This window comes from Pelophylax lessonae (genome assembly GCF_965119305.1).
Source record: "Pelophylax lessonae genome assembly, chromosome: 2".
NCBI classification, from domain to species: Eukaryota; Metazoa; Chordata; class Amphibia; order Anura; family Ranidae; genus Pelophylax; species Pelophylax lessonae.
The window spans coordinates 380,710,730-380,725,394 of NC_138769.1; the positions used below are offsets into that span (position 1 = coordinate 380,710,730).

Below are 14,665 nucleotides of genomic sequence, written 5' to 3' on the forward strand. Positions count from 1 at the left end.
AAACTCAACACTTAACGCCTCAGAACTGCTTCAGTTTTGCTATGGTAAATATACTGCATAGTGTTTAGGCACTCATGTCAAAAGCAACACTTAAAAGACATGTTGAATCCCTGTAAGATGGTTTACAAAATGAACAAATGCTGCAATGATGGGCATTGATAGGTGGCAATGATATGCCTCAATAATGGGCGCTGATAGGCGACTATGATGGGCACTGATAGGCGGCAATGATGGGCACCGGTAGGCAGGACTGATGGGCAATGATATGTGGCAATGATGGGCACTGATATGCGGCAATGATGGGCACTGATAGGCAGAAATGATGGGCAACGGTAGGTAGGACTGATGGGCACTGATATGTGGCAATGATGGACACTGATGTGCACTGGTAGGCAGCAATGATGGGCATTGATAGGTGGCAATAATGGGCACTGATGAGGCTGCACTGATGGGCACTGATAGGCGGCAATGATGGGCACTGATAGGTGGCACTGACAGGCATTACTGATAAGGAAGGGGGAGGGCACTGATTTAAGGGGACTGTGAGCTCAGGGAGGTCTCTAAGGGGGTGGGGTGCAGCTGATCTAATGGTTGATAACCAACGATTAGATCAGCAGTTAGTACCCCCTCTTACAGACCCCCCATTAGCTTACAGTCCTCTTATCTCAGTGCCCCCCCCCCACCCCTTACTTGGAGACCTCCAAAGATCAGACAGATCCCCACCTTTTATCAGCGCCCCCTTTCCTATTCAACACATCCATTAAGATTGCCTTACCAGTGGGACCAAGGAGGGAAGTGTGAGAGCCAAGCTGGGGGCAGAGCTATGAGTTGGAGCCTATCTAGGGCTATTTAACTCCCACTATGCAGTGTGAACAGCAGAAAAAACATGTCATTGGTTGCTAGGACAGCGACCAATGACTGTAAATGAGATCATCGAGGCAGCAGCAGTGGCAGCAGGGGGTGAGAGAGGCACCAGGAGGGGGAGACAGAGAGGCTAGACTGGAAGTATGTTGTGTCCGGGGCACAGGGGGACAGAGACACTGGCACAAGCGGCTAAACCTGGACTGTCAGGGGCAATAACAGACAGGTGGCAACCCTATCTGGGGATAAAACCGGGGACAGACTTGGTCTGGGGACAGTTTCCTCAGTCCAGGGGCTGACCCCGGAAGCCAGGCACATCTGGTCACCCTAGACCAGTGATGGCGAATCTTGGCACCCCAGATGTTTTGGAACTACATTTCCCATGATGTTCTTGCACTCTGCAGTGTAGTGGAGCATCATGGGAAATGTAGTTCCAAAACATCTGGGGTGCCAAGGTTCGGCATCACTGCCCTAGGCTAAGAGCAATGAGCCATGATTGGACAGAGTCATCATTACTTTCTCATGGCTCTGGCAGTGCTCTGTGCCCTGCCTGATTGGGCAAAGCTTTCATTGCTTCAGCCAATCAGGGCTTCCACTGCACTGTGTGGCCATTCAGCGGGCCAAACAAACAGTCGAACGCCCCAATAATTCGAGTGTTCGCCAAACTCATGCTTGGGCTGAACTGTTCACCTAACCCTAATGAGGAGTACAGCCGGGGACACACTACAAATTTTTTTTTGTGCAATCCAGTGGGTTACAGGAAAAAAACCTGACAGCTCCAGTCAGAGCCACTGTATTAACCATGCAAGATTAGTGCAGCCATTTCCCCTGCTAAGTTGTTGTGACACTACCCCCCACCAGAACACTCAGATCAGCACCCTCTGCAATTGGCTTAAAGCGCTGATCAGGAGTCGGTCAGCTACTTGTTTTTCCAGCATGTACATCCAACAGAAGCCAGCCAAATGGCCTGCTTCTGACGGACAGATGGACATGCACAGGGGCCAAATGTCTGCTATTTTTTTTTGAACCGGCCGTTGTCTCCTGACATTTGGCCCATATGCAGGGGGCTTAAGGTAATTGATGCACAATGCACTCTTTAAATGTTATTTTTTTCCCTGAAGTTAGGCTTTAAATTGAGGTCAGTCAGCCACAACAGGGTAATAAATTGAAAGTGGAGGCAAGGTCAAAAACAAGCATAAATCTGGGCAGATAGCAAACAGTCTTGTTTAAGGACAGGCAACAAGAAAAGGTTTGAAACTGGAGCAACATGAAGTTCAGCCACAGAGTCGCAAAGTGGAGCTCTATAACATGGAGTGTTCACAGAGTAAGGTTCCTATTAAACACATGTACTTACTTGTTCACTTGCATGAGGATAGCATCAGGCATAAAACATATATTAACTGAAATGAGCATGTAGGTAAGTGTCTTATATCCCCCTTCCTTAATAGTAGTGGTCTCTGAACTACTAAGTTAGTGCTCGTTTACATGGATGCCCGGTTGGAGGGGGGGGGGGTAAAGTAGGTGGATTTTTTTTCTATCCAGCCACCCGACCACCCACCTAAACAAAGACATATACTCATTCAAAGCTGTACACATGCTGAAAAACACTATCTCGCATTCAATACTGCCACCTAGCGCAACCCATTAAAGTTAATAGGGTTGTACAACAATTGTGTGCCAAACATACAGTTGCCATGTGGTGGTTTTGTTTTTATGAGGTTTAAACTGATGTTGAGGAGGTGATTTTTCTCAGCTTCCTCCGAAAAGTGATCCAACACGACAAGGGCTGCCACACATGAGAATGAGCCCTTACTGTTTGTCTGGAATCTTTATGTGAAAATCCCCAATTAAAAAAAAAAAATTCTGAACCTGGTGAGTGGATACACCTCTCACTTCAGTTTGGGACCACAGTCTTTCCAATCTATTATATATTAGATGGAATTAGTTTTTGGAGTCAAGGATGCTACTCATTTTTTACTTCCAGCTAAAGTAGTATTAAACGCTCCAAGGTGAATGACTGCATCAGCCAGTGAAACATTCCCCAGTACATTATATACAGCAAATGTGTGTGCAAACACCTACATTTTGTACTTCTCACTGCTGCCGACTCCAGATCACAGAGCTCCACATCCCCGAACTTCCAGGTCAGGTAGCACTTACCACAACGTTAGGTAATCTGCTTTGGAAATACATGCCTCAGTTCACATTTGTCCCTGTGCATGCATGCTGCTCATTAGTGTTTGATGGCCTTCTGCACTGTGACTAAATGTCCCATGAGTACTGGGCACAGGGCCGTCTTTAAAGCAGGACAAAAGGGGCAGCTGCCCTGTACCCAGTCATTGTTGTGGGGCCTAAAGCAGCTGCCCTTTGAGCCCACGCTGCCTGAAAATAGTTGATAAGTTGATTTGGGAGGGCCCAAGAAAATGTTTGCCCAGGGTCCAATCAATATTAAAGACAGCTCTGACTGGGCCCATCTGTACTGTGCATGCATCTTTACCATCAGTCCCTACTCCCAAAATTTAGTAGTGTCAGCTGGGAGTGCACATGTCAGGGAGGCTCCAGGAAGACCCTGCATGGTGATAAAGCCACCTTGTAGGTAAATATATTGGGCATTGACTTTATTTGAAGATTGCAGTGCAAACAAAGGGGACAACAACAAGGGAAGCATATGATGTATGGTGCCATATATAAAAAAAATTTTAACCAAGAGCTTAAAGCGTTTGTTACCCCCCCCCCCAAAAAAAAAATAATAATTTGCAATCCACTGTACAGCAGATCTCAAACTTGGGGAGAGAAAGATAGCACAAGGAGCCAATCAATTGTGCTGCATTGTAAGGATCATACTGATAGATATTAGAGATAGTAGAGTGACAAGTAGATGAGCTCATCAGTCTTCTACTTTTTTTTTTTTTTTTTACTGTCCAGTCATAGGTTATGGATGGAGAGGAGACGTATAAGTGTTAGCAAGCCGTACAGTAGATGATGACAAGCTTGCCATAGATGGATTGAATCTCTGCCGGTTTCTGCTGAAACGCCCAAGATTCAATCCATTTATGGCTGGCTTTACTGAGCTGCAGTAGAAGAAAAATTAGGTCTCCTGCACTGCCAAACATTATTGTGGTGTGGCAGATGTGTTCATCTCAGAACTGCATGGAAAGAAATGCAAATCCTTAGGCAAATAAAACATTTTCACTATATGTATTTCATCTGTGTCCTTAGCTGTTGCCCAGAGCTCAACCTAAAACCCTGCCGGTGGCTTCACAGTAATTTAGTATAAAGCCAGCTATACATCTTGCAAACTTATTTAACAATCTTCTTTAACCACTATGGCATATATACATGATCCCGCACTCCCGTGTAGAGGGTGCAAATTCGCGCTGCCGCCGGCGGGTCACTCCCACTGTGATTACACACAGCGGGAGCCGATCGGCGGGTACCGTGGACTCGATGTCCTCTGGCACCCGCCTATCATCAGCCAGAAGGACAGAACTGCAAACTGTACCCAAGGCAGATTGCTGTTCTGACAAGAGGAAAGGCATGGATGCTGTGTCTCTGCAAAGTAGGGATTAGGATCCATGTGTTCCCCTAATAAAAGCACCTCCCACAGTTTAGCAAAACACTGGCCAGGCACACAGTTAACCCTTTGGGCACCCTGATGTTATCCCCTTCCCAGCCAGTGTCATTAGTACAGTGACAGTGTATATTTTTTAGCACTAATCAGAATGTCCATCGCAATATTGCAGTCCCACTATAAGTCGTCGATCTTTTCAATTACTAGTAATATATAAATAATAAAATAAATAAATAAAAATATTCCTTAGTTTGTAGGCACTATAACTTTTGCCCAAACCAATCAATATATGCTTATTGGGATTTTTTACCAAAAATATGTAGCAGAATATGTATTAACCTAAATTGATGAAGAAAATATTTTTCATAGTTTTTCATAGTTCTAGTTCAGGCGTTCTAGGGACATAAACTACATATCTCATTATCACATTTTTTTGGAGGCCCTAAAGCGCCAGTACAGTGGAAACACTCACAAAATGACCACATTTTGGAAAGCAATTACCCCAATGTATTTTCTAAAAGGCATTTTGACTCTTTTGGAAATGTCATTTTTTTTGCAACACATTTTTGGAAAATGTGGCATGAAAACTAAAATTATTATTTTTTTTTTAATACAAAGGTGTCCAAAGGTGGCGGACATGACACTCCACTACTAGTACTTTACCAAATAACTATAGACCTGTTAGTTTAACTTCTTTAGTCAGGAAGATACTGGAGAGTTTAATAAGAGACCACATAGATGAGTTCTTGCTTCCAAAAAAAATATTTCATGCAACAGACACAATGAATTCACAAACGGCAGAGGTTGTCAAACAAATCTTATTTTTTTTACGAGGTAAGTAAAACCTTGGACAGAGGGGTGGCTGTGGTTGTAGTATACTTGGATTTTGCAAAAGCGTTTGACACAGTTCCCCACACATGGCTAATGTGTAAGGTAAAGTTTTCAGGCTTGGAAAGATCTGTTTGTAAATGGATAGAAAATTGGCTAAAAGACCGAATTCAGAGAGTAGTGGTTAATGATTCTTACTCTGAATGGTCTAAGGTTATCAGGTTCAGTGTTGGGGCCCTTACTTTAATATCTTTATAAATGATATGGGTTCTGGGAATATAAGTACAATTTCAGTCTTTGCACATGACACCAAACTATGGAGAGTGAGAGAGAGAGAGACAGAGACGGAGACAGAGAGATTTGCCCCTGTACAAATCATTAGTAAGACCTCTGGTATATGCAGTTCAGGTTTGGGCACCAGTTCTCAAAAAGGATATCAGGGACCTAGAGAAAGTGCAGAGAAGGGCAACCAAACTGATAAGAGGCATGGAGGAGCTCAGCTCTAAAGACAGATTAGAGGAACTGAATTTATTCTCTCTTGAGAAGAGGAGATTAAAGGGTATATGATCAACATGTATAAATACATAAGTGGTCCATACAGTGAACTTGGTGTTGCGTTATTCACTTTAAGGTCATCACAGAGGACAAGGGGGTGCTCTTTATGTCTAGAGGAAAAGAGATTTCATCTCCAAATACGAAAAGGTTTCTTCACTGTAAGAGCTTTAAAAATGTGGAATAGACTCCCTCAAGAGCTGGTTATGACCAGCTCAGTAGAAAAGGCCTGGATTATTTGCTAAATGTACAAAATATAACTGGATACAAACATTTACAGGCAAAGTTGATCCAGGGAATATCCGATTGCTTGTCGGGGGATCAGGAAGGAATTTTTTCCCCTACTGGAGAAAAATTGGTTCATGCTTTGCTGAGGGTTTTTTTTTTTTTTCTTCCTCTAGATCAGCTGTGGGTATAGGATTGTGTAAATACAGTAGAACTGTATGATTTTTTTTTTTTAAGGATATTTTTTTTTTTTTTTTTCATTTTATTGGTTGAACTCGATGGACTTGTGTTTTTTTTTCAACCAGACTAACTATGTAACTATGTACTTGGCCTTTCATCTGGCTGAACTGCACTTCTGGTTTTGGCACATCACAGGGATGTATTGCATTGCTGGTGGTTGCCGGCAGCTGTTCAGAACTCCTCATTTTTTTGTTGGGAACCTCTCCTCCTCTGAATCAGTTACTAAACTGCTGCTCTACACAGGTTCATTTCCAGAATCTGAGACTGACAGTGAGAGATCCTTGCTACTCTCATCTGTCATGCTCAGAATCTGGAATGCCTCCTCGCTTGTGTATATTTTTTGGCCATGTCATTCAGGTTCTGGCGAAAATGTATTGTTGACACTAGTGTGGCCGTGAACAGGGCACTGGTACTGGTGTACAGCAGTCTGGTGTCACTGCAATCATGGACCCTGGCTCTACTGACACCAGTGTGGCGGTGATAAGGACACACTGGTATGGTGATCAGGGTTTATGATATGGCGGGGATCAAGATGCTGGTGTGATGGTGATCAGAAATTTGGTGTGGCAGTGTCAGGACACACTGGTTGTTTGGTGATCAGGACACTGGAATGGTGGTGATCAGGACACTGCTGCTGGTGTATAACATTCTGGTTTGGTTTGTGGGTGCCTCATACCCAAATGTGGGGACTTTATGGGCAAGAGTAAATAGGGGAGTAGAGTATAAAAAGAAAATGTATTAACTAATTACAATAATACAAGGTATGAGTTGGGGGAAACCCAATAAACAAGAAAATTGGTGAATGGGTACAGGCCCATTGTGTAGGAGGTGAGAAAGTAATGAGAGTTTAGTTCACCTGTCACTAAACTCTCTCTACTTTCAACCTGATGACGTCAGCTCTGACGAAACGTGTCATGCGCGACTACGTCATTTCCGCTTCACTGCAACGCAGATCCGGTCGCTGGCACACATAGCGTCCCAGAAGTAGCCGCCAACGAGGGAATCACGGCCCCTACTGCTTTGAATGCCTACGAAAATTGTTTTTATGTGAGTACCTGTCTTTTATTTAATCTAATAAAGTGAATTTAAATGGTACATCACTATATTAGCGCTTCTTCTTTCCATATCACCGTCTGACTGACTAATAAGAGGAGATCCTAATACCCGGGTGAAGGGGTCCTCTCCGCCCCAGGAGTCCCACATAACCTTGGCTAAGAGGATACTACACTAAGGCTTGTTACCCCTGTAGGGGTATATACCTCCGGTGAGTGCGGGATAAATTGGAGGGGTGCACCTGTGTGTCTCACCCATCACCTAAACAAGTTTTGGATCACTGGGATCACCTCACCAGCATTTTTACCACTGCTTTGTCACTGCCTAGAAATACCACGATTTTATATCACTTTCTCACCTAGCAACTAAAGGACTGCTTATTTATTTATCGGATCATCATATGTTTTTTGCGTGAACAATATTTATTTATATATTTTTATAAATTTTTTCAATATTTATTCATTATTTGCTTAAATTGGCACAAATTGGGATATCTATTTTGCACTGATCACCTTGATTGGCACATATTCCAATATATATTTTATTATTGTAGTATTTTGCACTGATTATATTCTTGTATTCAGGGTACATATTACTCATATTTATTTATTGTGTCTTTCAATACAGCATCTATTTAATTATTTATTCTTTTCAACACCTAGCAACACCGCAACTAGGGGATCACCCTGGTTATTAAAATTTTTTTGCTCTCTCACATATGCACTTTAGAATTCTGGATTAAACAATTATATACCAGTCAACACTACAGCACTTTATATTTTTATTTTCATTTATTTTTGTGAGTATCACATTTTATTTTTTACACTAATTAGGCAGCGCCACCTTACCTCACCTTCTCCCACTTGTTAAGAATATGGTTTCATGCTCATAGTCTGGATAACAGTGCACTTTCATTTTTGTCTTTTAAATCTAACTAGAGTTTTGCTTTAAAGCAGGGGTGCACAACCTTTTGAAGAGAGAAGGCCACTTAGGCCCCTTTGACGCTTATGAGACCTAAAAGTCGCGCAATTTTACTGCAATTGTTTTTGCTGCGATTTTGACTGGACTTGAAGCAATGTCTATGTGTATGGACCTCAAAACGCATTAAAATTGGCCCAAAGTAGTGCAGGGACTACTTTGAAGACTTTGTGACTTGAAGTCGCACAGATATGAATGGTACTCATTGGAAATCATGGAGTACGACCTGCCACGCGACTTTGCAGTCCCAAGTAACAGGAAAAGTCGCACAAGTGAGAAAGGGACCTTAAAGTGATTGTAAACATTTGTTTATTTGTTTTTTTTTAAATAACAAAAATGCCTATACTTACCTGCTCTGTGCAATAGTTTTGCACAGAGCAACCCCTATCCTATTGTTCTGGGGTCCCCTGCTGGCACTCCAGGCCCCCCCCTCTTCATCGGGTGCCCCCACGGAAAGCGGCTTTCTATGGGGGGCACCCATGCGGGCTCGCTCCTGAGTCCGGCTGCTACATCCATTGGACTCGGCCCTGGCCCCCCACTCCTATGTCACAGCTTTTGATTGACAGCAGCAGGAGCCAATGGCTCCTGCTGCTATCAATCTGTCCAATGAGTAAAGCAACAGTGGTTGGAGGCTGTGTGCTCATGCACATGGCTGGATCTGATTGGGCTCAGGTAAGAAAAGGGGGGCGTCTGGGGGGAGCTGCAGCACAGAAGGGTTTTCACCTTAATTCATAGAATGCAACCTTAAGGCTTTACAACCACTTTAAGCGACTTAGTAACCGGTTGTGGGCCACAATGAGTGTAGCGGGAAAATGACAGGTCCGTGTCAACTCTGCATATGCAGAGCAGACATGGACACAGCCCACTCTATTCTTTGGGCCCTCCGATCCGATCTGCCCATATGGAAGGGGACAGATCCCCTTCTGTTTTTTTAGAAGATCAAATTGGAGGTAGGTGGGTGAAAACGGACACGAGTCAGTTTACATTTGCCGCTCCGTAGAGGTGAATGGAGGGTCCGATTGGGTCGGATTGATCCTTTGAAAGGGCCCTAAGCCGTTTTCACACTGATGTGCTGTGGCTTACCCACACCGCGGGTGCAGCACAGTGCACCTGTGGCTTTCCTGCGGGTTAACTGCAATTTGCCATAGACTTTTATTATATCCTGCAGGTGTGGTGCACTTTCTGAAAGCACACCAAACTCACAGGTAATAACAGACATCTATGGCTCAGTGCAGATAACCCACAGGTGCACTGCGCTGCACCTGCAGATCAGTTTGAAAATAGCACAGTAACCACTGCAGAACAGATATGCCCAAATATGCACTGTGTGCAGCTTAGTAATAAACTTAATAACAGTCTTCCATTCAGGTATCGCTGGCTGTGGCAGAATGCATTTGGTATCACTTGACCTGTGGATGGAGTCAGCGCTATACAGGAAGTAATGGCTTATGCGACTCTGCTCTGCAGCTGCTTTGTTCTTCTACTGTCTGGGATAGAGGACCTACCATCCTAGAGCAGGAGGTCGCAGGCCACATCAGAGGGCTCCGTGGACCACATGTGGCCCCCGGACCACTCGTTGGGCACCCCTGCTTTAAAGGATAAGTGCACTGCTATACAAAATGCATTTATCTTTTTTCCCCCTGACCTATCCTAACCAACTCGCTCCCTCCACAGATGCACACTTACTTTGACCCAATGGCCCCATTTCCAATGTTTGTTTATATCCAGAGGTGCAAGTCTTTACTGCCCTGACTGTGTCTGCAAATTAATGCCCCAGAGACTTTTATAGGGATGTATCCAGAGGCTAGAGGAGGTTCCATATAAGTCTGTGGGGTTGTAATGTGCAGGCAGTAAGTTTGTTATCTGCGTAGACAGAGGTCAAATGTTAAAAGGTTGCTACTGATATGAATTTTTATTTTACACAACTTTTGAGCATAATGAGGTCACTAAAGAGAGAATACAACAAAAGCTGTTTGCTTTTAGACTGTCACTTTCTAGTTGAATCTCCAAATGGTCCTGCATAAAAATATGGTACAAAATGTTGGCATGTGCATATACGGCATGCAGTAGCACTCTCTGTAATGGCCGTGCGCACTGGGCATACAAATAGCTGTGTGTGTGGCAGCCATTTTGTTCAGGTTACAAGTCTCCCATGCCATTTTATCATAAGAGACATAGGTGCAGTGACCTTCCCCACTTCCTCCTCCTTCGGTTCATACAATACACAAACTGTTAGCCGATGTCCAAACCTCCATATCAGATCCTTGAGGGGACAGATGCAGACCCTTTCATGGCCATTAGCCAAATCCACACTTAAGTCTAGAAACCTTAATAAAAACATCTCGCAAGCCAGAGTAATTAGAGTTTTAACAGATACCCAGTCATAAATAGCTCAGCTGGCGAATGGCCAATGAACATTCCTGAATAACTGGTTATTAGCAAACTAAAACCTCAGTATATTTGTTTACTTCTAAAATAATGACAGTACAACCAGAATAAGGACATATTTACCTCCTTTGGTTAATTAGTAAGGTTTTAAGTCCAACCATCTCTATATTGGACAATATGGAGAGCCAATGAGACACCGTAACCCTGCTAGGTAAACAGACATCCAAAACCTGTCAAATTTATATCCATTTTTAAGGCACTTTCATGCTGGACAATAATATGCAAGTTAACAGACTGTAACCTGTATGTATTCAGAGATTTTAATACCTATAGAAAACTGGATCTGTGGCATGATTATAAACACAGAGACTTCCCATGGCCATCCCTCAGCCTCTTTATTGGTAAGATCATTTCTGACAACAACCCACTCACAAACAAGAATAGGGAACTGCCCCTGAACTTATCAGCTCTAGTTTAACATCAAACCAAAGAACCCTTAACAGGACTAGAGAGAGTCACTGTATCCGAATTGGGCACTGGCTAATGCATATGCGCATGCGCACACACTGGTCTTTGCACAATCTTGTGCGCATGCTTGCACCTGTGACAGATGTTGAGGTCAAACTGGCTTTTTAAACTCGACCAGTGCTCAGGATCAGTGCTTCTTTGTCTTTCAGCCTTCCCTGTATCCTGTTATTCTGTATGTTGATTCCAGCTGCTGACCCAGCTTGTCTGACCACTCTCTTAACTCCGCCTGCACTGACCCTGGCTAGTCCTTGACCTCCACTTCTGTCTGCTCCATTTGCTTCTCTTCCACCGATTGGTTTCTGACTCAGCTTGTACCTAGACCACACTATAGCCTGCTCATGTGTACCTGATCCCTCCTGCCAATATATGACCCAGCTTTCCTGACTCTGCTTCCTGACACATCCTGCTACCAGTGCATGCCTCACATGCTTACTGTCGCCAGTGCCAGCCTGCCTCAGTCTGCTATCCACCAGCTGTCTACTAGCCCGCCTGCTTCACTGAGGATTACAGACGACTAGAGATGGGCCGAACAGGGGAAAAGTTCTGCCCCGAACGGTGAACTCTATTGAAGTCTATGGGAGCCAAACATGAGAAATCAAAAGTGCCCATTTTGAAGACTTATATGCAAGTAATTGGCCATAAAAGGGGTATGGGGGGTCAGGGTACTGCCCTTTTACAACTATTGTTTTTCAGTAGCAGGTATTTTAATGATGCTTAAAGTGCAACAATAAAAATGAAAAATTCCTTTAAAAATAGTGCCTAGGGGGTCCCCTTAGTCTGCCTGTAAAATGGCGCATCAATTGCATAGATAGAACACTGCAGCAAAAATAACACTTCTAAAGAAAAACAAATTGAGTCCCATTTAAATTGACTCACAGTTGCAATTGCCGGCACCCGGCTATTGGAAAAATAAAATAAAGAAAAAAAACCGTGTGGGGTCCCTACTCTACCAGACCCACTGGATGAGGGAGGCGGCAGGAGAGCAGCCCGCCAGGTCAAAGACAGACAGGTAAGATTGAGAGCCACTGCTCAATGGGATAGCAAAATGCAAATTACATATTCTCTTTAACCACTTGAGGACCCGCATATTACACCCTTTTCCTGCCCAGGGCATTCTTTTGTTTTGAGGGATGTGATAGTGTGACTGACAATTACTCCATCAAGCCACAGCGTACCCAAATTCAATTGTTTTAGACGTTAGATATATTAAATTATAACAATTAATTTCCTTAATTTGCCATTTGTGTGAGCTTTAAAAAGCAACCCGACTACTCCCTTTCTTAATGTATTTTTCCAGCCCCCGCTTACCTTGTCTGCTGGGTTGTCCTCAAAACATACCCCATACCAAGCGATTCCAGCATTGTTTGCTGTTAGGGAAGCACATATGCCCCTATAGCAATGTTACTGGTTGGATGTCATCCATTGGATAGGCTGGCTGCTTGTGGCTGTATGCTGCCTGCACCTGTAACTTCCAGGCAAAGAAATATGCCCATTAGTTTTGTATAAATGTAAGGCCAGAGGCTGGTAAAAACAAATGGCTGAGTCATATTTTTACCAACTTCTGAAACAAACATTGTGGCCAGAGGGGGTGGTCCACATGCCACAATGCTTTTCTTCGTGTCATGGCCATAACTATAACACAGGTCTTTTTCTGTGGGCAGTACTGTGATGGACTCGGTGTCAGACCCTGGCTATCTTCACCAACTTGTGACAAATTACTTGATCAAACTCACACCATGCTGGTACTGATACGTGACAATGACGCTCTCAGCCGCACCCTGTGTAGAGATTTTCTAGCTCACAAGACGATTTTCTAGCTTGCAGGCCAGCAGACTGAGAGCAATTGTCACTGGGTTTAGATTTTTCAAACTGCCACCAGATAGCTTTCGGCCTATCGACCATTCACAATAACATCGATAACAATTAGGTCTTTAGATAAATGTCTGTAAAACACACTGTCACCACAGACAGGAATATTTGGAGATTTGCAATACAGTAGCGCTCTTCCAAGAGACAGGGATTTTTTTAAGGAAAATAAAACCTTCATAAATGGGGCTTTTATTGGCAACTGAGGGGAAAGAGTGACATGTTACTACTTGAAACATAGAGTCAAAAAATTACACAATCTTTATTTATAACAAAAGATATAGGGTATAAAAACAATATACTCAAAGTTGGGATGGCTATTCATATATATATATATATGTATATATATATATATATATATATATATATACATACAGTACAGCGTAATAATAATAATTTACAGTGTTCCCACGATCATTGATCTCCAGTTGGATAAACTCAAGGTGATAAACACCCACTGCTTTTCGAGATTTATTTTCTTATTCTTCTTCAAGGGTGGGTGTATAAAAAAAAAAAATGGGAGACTATATTCTATAATAATTAAAAATGAAAGGTCTGGTGCTGCCAGTGACACACCTTCATCCCTATACACATATACAACAAAACAACATTTAGCCCTGGGACTTATTATGGAGTAAACATATTTCCTGAATGTATTAAAAGTTAATCAAGATAATGATCATACACAAAGTGGATAGAAAAATGCCAAACCAATTAGTAGTAACTACATGGTAAAATACATGCTTGAAAATTACAATTATGTTGATACATGATGGTACAGAGGCAACGATAAAACTCAACGCGTTTCGTGAGCTACCACTCACTTCTTCAGGAGTAAATGCGCATAAAACATGTCTATAAAATAGAATATAAATTTTAAAATATGTGTCAGGAAAGCAAATTATGTACTGCAAATCATAGGGGACCCTATTAAGGGGGCCCCATACTTACAAATTAGCTGAGCAGGAATGACAAAGCAACATTCCCATCCAGTGGTGGCGAGGCACGTCTGGCCCAGGAGCTATAGGAGCAGAACTGGAAAAAACCCACTGGGGAACAGGTGGAGGGTGGGTGTGACATATGTGAATTGAAAATGTGTCCTTCAATGCCCATAATCACAGGGTTTAGCTGTAACAAAAATGTGTATATGTCTAAGTAGTATATGGCAGAGTACTGCATGACATAATAATGAAGCAGAAGTATAAATAAGTCTAAATAGTATATGACACAGTGCAGCAAAGACATGAGTATAGAGACAGAAGTGGGATGGTAAGAGGTGCAACCAAAAGTTGTGATGGATGTGGAGGAAAGTGTGTGAAAACAGTGCATCTCAAGGAAATAGTGACAAAAAAGGGAAACAATGTCTAAGTGTATATGTGAAAAATAAAGAAAAAAACGATCAAGTTTTATTGGTGAAATGTAAGAGGGTATTTAGAAGTCAGTATATACTCACCATAGGTTGCGTGAGGTTTGAAAACAAAAGGTATGTCTTCCATGTGGATAAGGAATTTAAAGTCCCAGGGCTAAATTCCGTTTTGCTGTATATTCTAAAATAAGAACACATAATTAAATACA

The 14,665-nt window shown here is 42.7% G+C and overlaps 1 protein-coding gene across 1 annotated transcript in view; it reads left to right on the forward strand.

Annotated features, from left to right (window-relative positions):
- USP32 (ubiquitin specific peptidase 32) overlaps positions 1-14,665 on the forward strand; it is a 781,032-nt gene that overhangs the window by 95,349 nt on the left and 671,018 nt on the right. The gene's annotated exons all lie outside the window — the stretch shown is intronic.